This window comes from Eulemur rufifrons, unplaced genomic scaffold, assembly GCF_041146395.1.
Source record: "Eulemur rufifrons isolate Redbay unplaced genomic scaffold, OSU_ERuf_1 scaffold_371, whole genome shotgun sequence".
NCBI lineage: Eukaryota > Metazoa > Chordata > Mammalia > Primates > Lemuridae > Eulemur > Eulemur rufifrons.
The window spans coordinates 16,602-25,000 of record NW_027183153.1 but is presented as its reverse complement, the minus strand read 5'-3'; positions in this window follow the sequence as shown (position 1 = coordinate 25,000).

The following is an 8,399-nucleotide window of genomic DNA, read 5'->3' as shown; positions in this document are numbered from 1 at the left end:
ACGCGAACCCACCGACCGGGGGAGACGGCCACCGCGGGGGACGACGGCGCCCCACACGCCATCGACACGCAACGCCACCGCGGGCAAGCGGGCGGGCGGCGGCGGACCACGGGAGAGGCCGCTACGGACACACGGGGGGGAGAGCGATGCAGCACCGGGGGCACGGACGCCCTCCCGGCTACGAAAGCCAGACGGGAGAGGACGAGATGGCTCAAGGCGGCGGCGAGCGGGGTGGGGGCCGCCGGGCGCGGCATAAGGCGACGACGGGGGAAGGGGCCGACGGGCACCAGGAGGCCCGAGGGGAGGGATGTAGCAAGCCTCAGACGGCAGCCCACCGGCCAGGACACGCACGGGATCTCACCGCCAGTGGCCTCCGCGCACAAGGGCGGTCCCGCGGCACCTGGGACGACCGGCTGCGCCTTCGGCGAGCTCCCCAAACCCCCCGCGCACCTCGCAGGGCCCGGACCCCGACCGCCATCGCGGTCGCGTGTAGCTCCGGAAAAACGCTCTTCTTGCACGCACGCGCGACCGGCCGCCCCCCAACGCCGTCCGGCCCGCCACGCGGAGGCCCGCCGACCGTTCAACCGAGGCACGTCGCCGGGGGGGTGGGGGGCGCCGTCCAGGGCCTTGGCGGCCAGGGCGACGCCCCCTCCCCGCGGCGAGGTCAGGTTCGGGCAGCGCAGTCGGGCGAACGCTCGTCGCGGGGCGGTCGGCAGCCGTGAGGAAGAGAGAAGGAGCACCCTTTCGAACAGGGATGAGACCCCCGCGAGGGCGAGGCACGAGAGCCCGTGGGGAGGCGAGACCTGCGCCGCGACCGGGCCACTGGGGAAACAACGCCACGGGATCCCACCGCCCCAAACCCGAGAGCGGTCCCGCAACGCGCCCGTGACGCCAGCCGGCCAAAGCCTTCGGCACCCCTCGACCCTCCCAACGGGGCCACGGCCTCACCACCGGGGCGTCCCAGAGCGACGCCGGCCTTCGGCCCTCGGCCCGCACGCCACCGCGCCTAATCCCATTCTCGTCCGTTTCCCAATCCTGTCTCGCTCCGGGGAGCACCGTGCACCGGTGGAACGACCCCCTCGTTGGCCGGGCGGTCCCCCCAGCCGCAATCCACAGGCGCCAGCACGGGAGCGCCCATCCATCCGCGGCCTGGCACGGGACCGGGTGGAGGGCCGCACGCTCACAGGGGATGGGGAGGGGGCGCGAGACGGGCCGCACCACCACCCCCTTCCCCCAGCGCACACCGGGGCGACCCGCGGCCGGGGCACGCAGCGCACACACGCGGGCGCCCTTCACAGCTGGAACGCCGGCCCGGCCCGGCGTGACCCTCCCCCAGAGTTCAGGGGGGAGGCGCGGACCACGTTAGGCGAAGAGTGGCACTCGGCCCCCACCGCGGGGGCCGGCGGACCGCTCCCCCCCACGGCAGGGGAGGAGGGAACTCTGCCCACGCACAACTGGCAGCCGCAGGGGCGGCGGCTGACGACGCGCAGAGAGGCGGCGGGCTGGGGGATCCGACAAACCCCAGAAGAGGACACGCCTCCATGATCGCTAGAGAAGACGCTTTCTCGCCGAAGGTGGATCGCCCCCGACCCCCGGTCGCCCCCGTAAGGGCCCTGGGCGGAGGCGTTCAGGCACGCCCTGGGGGAGGTGTGGGGGGGGTCTGCGGCATGGGGCAAAACACGCACGGTTGGCGACTCCTGAGCGTTCGCGGTCGGGGCCCCTGGTCCAAAAGCCCCCTCACTTCGAGGGGAACACTCCCCCGTCGGTATGGGAGAGGGGTCACCGAGGCAGACCAGGCCGGTGGCAGAGGCCCCCCACGGGGCCGGCCGGCACCACGTCGCCGGCCCAGCCCCACCACGATCGCCCACACGACCGTGCAACCACCCCCCCCTCGGGCAGGGTGGGAAGAGCACAAGCCGTGCGCTCGCCTTTCGAAGTCCGCCACGCACACATCGTGGGGACGCCGAGACAACGCCCCCCGCCCGCCCACGCAGCGCAGGAGGATGCCTCTAGGCTTGCCCGCCTCGACCCCCCCAACCCCAAGCACGCTGCTCGAGGGTGTACCCAACGCAGCAGACGCTGCAGCGGCGACCAGAGGGGGGACGCCGGGAACGAGGACGACAACCACCGCTCGGTTTCGGGCACCTTGGAGAACAACCCGGTGCGCTCCGGGGGCACCACAAAAGGGCCACACAGACCCAGCAGCCGCGCGCCAAACGGGGCGCGCGACCGGGCGGGCGGCACGGCCCCGCACCCGTCCGTCGCGGGCAGGGGGGACCCCGGCCAGGCAACAGCCACACAGGGCGAGCGAGGGCTGCCCGCTGCGTCAAGAGGACTCACGACCCCCCGCCAACGCCACGAGGCCGAGGGCGGGGCGACCGCGGTCGGGCCGGATAGTCTCGCACCCGCGCCTCCCACGCACCGCCCACAGGCGGGGAAGGAGAGGTGAGGTGCCCGCGGGCAGAACGAGAAGAGCGGCCACCATTCACCATGAATGGACCGTCCCTCGCCTGGCACGCGGCTCAAGGCCCGGGAGAGCGCGACGTCACCACATCGATCAGGCCCCGAGGACGGGGAGGGTTGGGGGAGGTCAGTCAGACCGGCGAGGACAGCGATCGGAGGAGCCCGCTTCAGCCTCGCCAGCCCCGCCTCCCAAGCACAACCCAAAGACGAGGACCGCCTGACACGCAACGGCACAGAGCCAGCGGGGTAAGGGGGAAGGTTGCCGCAAACCTCCCCCCCTCCCCCGGGTGCCGTCTCTCGAGGGGACAAGAGACCAACGCGAGAGGCGGGCACCACCGTCGGGACACTCCGACGCCCTAGAGCCGGCGCGCGGGCCCAGGCGGTCAGCTCAAAGGGAACAGGGCAGGGCGCTGGATCCCCAGGAACCCAGAACCCTGTCCGCGTGCGGAGGCCCAACCCCTCCAGCGACAGTCGCCGAAGGACAGCGTGTCAGTACTAACCTGCAGGCGGAAGATGACGATATGAGGTGATCAAAAACACCGCGCAGGAAGACGGGGACCGAGCCACTTGAACACGCCTGCCCCCACGACACTCGACACGGCCACCTGTCCCCAGCAGGTCCCCAGCGCCAGCAGACAAGGGGCACTCAGGGACATCTGGTCGGCCCCCGTGGCGTAGAGGGCCAGGGAGGCCCTCACCGTCCACGCGCGCCACCCAGGGCCCAGCACGGGGACTTGTGGAGGAGAAAACATCGGGACGGGACCGCCACGGCCCACGAGCGGCCGCGGGCCGACAGGGGTCGCCCTCGCCGGCCACCCAGGGCCACCCAGGGCCCGGTCCCCGGCCCCAGCACGGGGACTTGTGGAGGAGAAAACATCGGGACGGGACCGCCGCGGCCCACGAGCGCCCGCGGGCCCACAGGGGTCGCCCTCGCCGGCCACCCGCGCCACCCAGGGCCACCCAGGGCCCGGTCCCCGGCCCCAGTCCCCGGCCCCAGCACGGGGACTTGTGGAGGAGAAAACATCGGGACGGGACCGCCGCGGCCCACGAGCGCCCGCGGGCCGACAGGGGTCGCCCTCGCCGGCCACCCGCGCCACCCAGGGCCCGGTCCGCGCCCCCAGAGTAGGACTCGGAAGAAGCCACGGACGACTGGGTGCCACTCACAGGGCTGTCCCTGCCTCCTGAGCGGGAACCAGGGAAAATGGGTGGGAAAGGCGAGGCCGAGGGAGAGGGACACGCATGCACGGGACGGCGGCCGGTCGCCGGACACCCCCCTCTCCCGCCCGCGTGTGCCGTCTCCTTCCTGTCCCCGCGGGGTGGGTCGGGTCTCCAAAGCGGCCACAGCGTGCTGGTCGACCTGCCCGGGCAGCCCCGCAAGCCGCCTGGCTGGCTGAGCCTGGAAGCGCGGCGACAACGTCCTCCCGCCACACAGCCCTGCAGGCCCAAGCTCTGCCTCCCAGATGTCCCAGCCGGCGTCCCGGCACGAACCAGATGGCCCCGCGAAGGCTGCTTGCTTCCCGGAACTCAGCCTCGCTCGCATCGGGGACTGTCCCCTGCTTTGCCTGCTGCACCGAAGATTCAGAGGACAAGAGACTTGTAGAAAAGCGGCCGCCAGGTGGAGCCCGACCACAACCGGCGCCAGCCACCAGAGGTCTGCTGCAAAACACGGGGCAACCCTCTGGAGCCCATCATTTCAGAGTCCAGAAGGTCCCCCGGGGGCATCAAACACAGTCCCCCTACTCCCCACGGAAGCCATCGAAAAATGACGGGTCAGTCTAGGGCCACGCCACCCTGAACGCGCCCAATCTCGTCTGATCTTGGAAGCTAAGCAGGCCCCGGCCTGGCTAGCACTGGGATCAAAGAAAGGATGGGTCGGCCCGACCACCGACATCGTCCACCAAACCCGTCTCTGCACAGACCACAACATAGCCGAGAGACAGACAGGCAGAAACAGAAAGAGAGAAAGGGAGAGAAAGGAAAAGAACAGAAAGAAAAGAGACGGAGAAACAGAGAGAGAAAGTCAGAAAGAAGAAAACAGTAAATAAGAAAAGACAGGAAGAGGGCACGGGGAAGAAAGAAAAAGGAAGGGAGGAAGGAGATAGGAAACACAGAAAGACAGAAGGAAAGAAGAAATAAGGAAAGAAAAGACAGGCAGAAAGAAAGAGAATGAGAAAAAGGAAGGAAGGATGGAAGCAGAAAGAAAGAAGAAAGAAAGAAAGACAGACAGAGACAGAAGGAGGGAAAGAAAGAAAAGAAAAAGAAAGGAAATTAAGAGAGAAAAAGAAAGAGCACGGAAAGATGGAAAGAGAAAAAGATAGAGAGAAGGAAGGAGAGAGACAGTATAGAAAGAGACAGAAAGGAAGAAGGAAGGAGAGAGAAAGGAGAGAATGAGAAAGAAAGAAGGTAGGAAAGTAGAAAGGGGGAAGAAAGATGGAAAAAACAGAGATAGAAACACAGGATAACAGGAGAAAGGAAGAGAGGAAAGAAATACGGAAGGAAGGAAGGCAGGCAGGCAGGAAGGAAGACAGGAAGACTGAAAGAAGGAAAGAACAAAGAAGTAAAGAAAAGGCAGAAGGAGGAAGAGAAAGAAAGAAAGGGGGGGGGGGAGAGATGATAGGATGAGAAAACCTTTCTGTCGTGGAATCATAAAACCCCTTCCTATCTTAGGATCATGAAACCCAGGGTGGAACTATGATACACTTCACATTCTCAGAGCACGCCGGCTGGTGAAACAAAGAAAGAAGTCAGGGACAGAGAGAACACATTCACGGGGCCTGGCCGGGGGGCCAGGGTGGGGCGGCCCGAGGCTGTCGCCAGAGCCATCTCTGTGGCAGGACGTCGCAACACGCCTACCGGATTTTCCCATAACGCTCGCCCGCCGCCAGGTGACCCCCGTCATCCACCGATCCAAGTGTCAGCCTGGAAAGGACGGGCTCCCTCGTGGGGGAGGGAGCGTGGGGGCGGGAGTGGGTACACACTGGGTCGCAGGCCTCCTCCCGGCCCCTCTCGGACCACGTCTCTCAGCCCTCGGGCACACTCCCCACCACTAGTCGACCAGAGAGCCCCCGGGGGCGGGGGGCCGGAGGGGGGCGTCCACGGCAGGGAGAGAGGACAGGGACCCATCGGCCCGTGCTAGATGCCACGGGTGGAGGCAGGACCTGCTGAAGACACACGAACAGTACGGAGAGGTTCAGAGCGGGGCCTAGGCGCAGCCACTCACGATGATCTCACAGTTGGACTATCTGTCACGGTGGACCGAAGCGCATGAAGTGGGCGCTCCCGGAAACGGCGTGTGTGTGTGTGTGTGTGTGTGTGTGCGCGCGCGTGTGCCTGTGTGTGGGAGGGAGAGAGAGAGAGAGAGAGAGAGAGATGGGAGAAGACGGTCGGTACATTCACTCACTCCTGTACCCGGGCCAGTCGTTTCTCCCGAAGGACAGAAATCCATAAAACACCCACGTCTAAAGAGTGTTTACACAGAGCTAACCCTAGGTCGAATCAGTCTGGAGTCGAGTGCGGGGAATCCTATGGTCCCAAACTGGGACTCCAGTCCCGGCCCCATAGCAAAAGGGGGTCATTTCTCAGAAAACGCACGCACACAGAATCGGGTAACGTTTATACAATTTTATACCGTGGTAGTGACTTCCTTCCCCGCCCCCGTGTTCTTAGGATCGGTCTCACTACATAGTACTTTTTTTTTTTTTTTCTGAGCTTTATTTTATTTTATTTTATTTTACTGTCATTTCGTTAGAGATGATGGGGAGGGGTGGCGGGGGAGCAGGGCATAGTTCACTCACTGGAAGCCTCAAACTCCTGGGCTCCAGCGATCCTCCTTCCTCAGCCTCCCAAATCGCTGGGGCTACAGGCGTGTGCCACCATGCCCGGCTAATTTTTTTCTATTTTTGGTAGAGACGGGGGTCTTGCTTTTGCCGAGGCAGGTCTCGAACTCCTGACCTCAAGCGGTCGGTCCTCCTCCCCGCCTTGGCCTAGGATTACAGGCGTGAGTCACCAAGCCTGGCCTGGATCGGTTTTTAATAGGTAAGGTCTACGAGACATCCCAGTCCAAACATCGATTCGGTGGGTCTCTACAGGACTCCGGGCGGAGATCCGATCTGGGGTTTACAACGTGGAGAATTAAGGCCTGGCTAGCAAAGAGCCCAGTGACTGAAGAGGGACGATGCTCGTCAGTCGTACAGAGCCTGAAAAGATGCAACACGGGGAAACGTTTCCAGGTTCCTCTCAGAAGAGGATGTCAGATGAGATGCCGAAACGAAAAGAATGGGTTCAAGCCAAAAGGAAAAATAGATAAATAAGTCAATAAATAAAACTACGGGAGACAGCCAGGAGACACTGTTTCCTCAGAAATGGCTAGGAAGCCTCCCAGGATAACCTGGATAGCAGCATATGTTCCTCCTCCTCCTCCGGCTCCCTCTCTTGTGTTCGTGTTTGTTTTCTGTAAACGCCAAGATGGGGCAGGGGTGGGGGACACCACGCCGGGTGGGCGAGCAGATCACCCTTCCCACCACAGGAGGGAGCACACACACACACACACACACCCACCCACCCACCCCAGGTCATCACTCTGTAGTTCCGCGTGAGTGAGGTGAGGCCCGGAACGGTGCTAGTAGCTTTCCAAGTGGTCAAAAAGAATGCACAATAACTGGACCGAGGCCTGTCTGGACGCTGTAAAGGCCCACTTGAAAACTTATGCTTGCTCGCTAGGTGACCGATGTCCGCTTGACCTATGTCTGTAATTGGAAATACGTACCTTGCGGAGATAAAACAAAGCAATTAACTTGTAACTAAGTGTTTAAACTTTCCAGCTGCCTGTCGTAAAATTGATTGTGCTTGCTTAACGCCTGAAAGAATGTTCCTTAATTGGAGCTATCTGTTTCTGTAAACCTGCTCGCTTAAAGACTGTAACCGAAACGAAACGGGGGCCCGAGGCTGGTCCCGGACCACACAGCTGCGGAGTAGGTGGTATAGTGTTGTTTCAACCGCCGTGCCTAAAGTCACGGAGCTCTAGCTTAGGATAGTCTGAAACCTTCCTGCTTTTTTCGGCTCGGGGCCATTCTCTGTACCTGTACCCTAACAGGGCAGGGGGTGGTCGCTGGCCAGCTAATGTGGACTCATGACTTGGCTCAATTCGGTCTCTAGGTTGTCCTGTCTCGCACTCCGTACTATAACAGATGCCACACCGGTTCAACCCAGCTCTGAAGGAAAGAAATGCCGAGCGTTCCACTAGCCGGAGGAAGGCAAAACGCACCTCTGCCTTCCTCTGAGGGCACGTCTGAGTGAACGGGTCGTTCTCCCTGCCCGTCACCCCAAGCCCCTCATCCCGGACCCCACCACACCCGGCCTTGACCTCCTCGGCCCTGCCCACCAGGCCCCATCATGGCCTCTGGAGCCTGGGCTCTCTCTCTCTCCAGGCACTGGCACTGCCCCCCGCCCCCACCCCGGGACCTGAGATCCAGGGCCTCTGTCTCCCAGGCCTCCCAGCTGTCTTGACTTGCGGACTCAGTGCCTGCTCTGCCAGAGAGACCTCTTGCTGCGGGGTGGCTCTCAGTGGCTGCATCTCAGCGGTCTAACGTGTCCCCCACCATCCACGTGGCCGCCGGCGTCAGGCTTCGGTGCCGTAGTGCCACCCTGCCTCCCTTCCGGGGGAATCCCACGCTGCCTCAGGCCCATTATGACCTGGAAGAGGCTGCACCTGTGGGGTCTGCCCATTTCCACTACCCCCCCCCACACACGTCACCCCCCGGTCCCCCCATAGGGGTTAGGAAGAAGGCAACACTTTCTGGTACAAGGGTTGAACTGAAGGGGCGAGTGAGTGGCCACCTGGCAGGGGCATCGCAACAGATGGCTGAAGAAGTCAGCCGCCGAGTGCAGAAATGTCACGGAACTTGGGGTGCCACTGCCTTGCTGAGATAGGGCCAGGG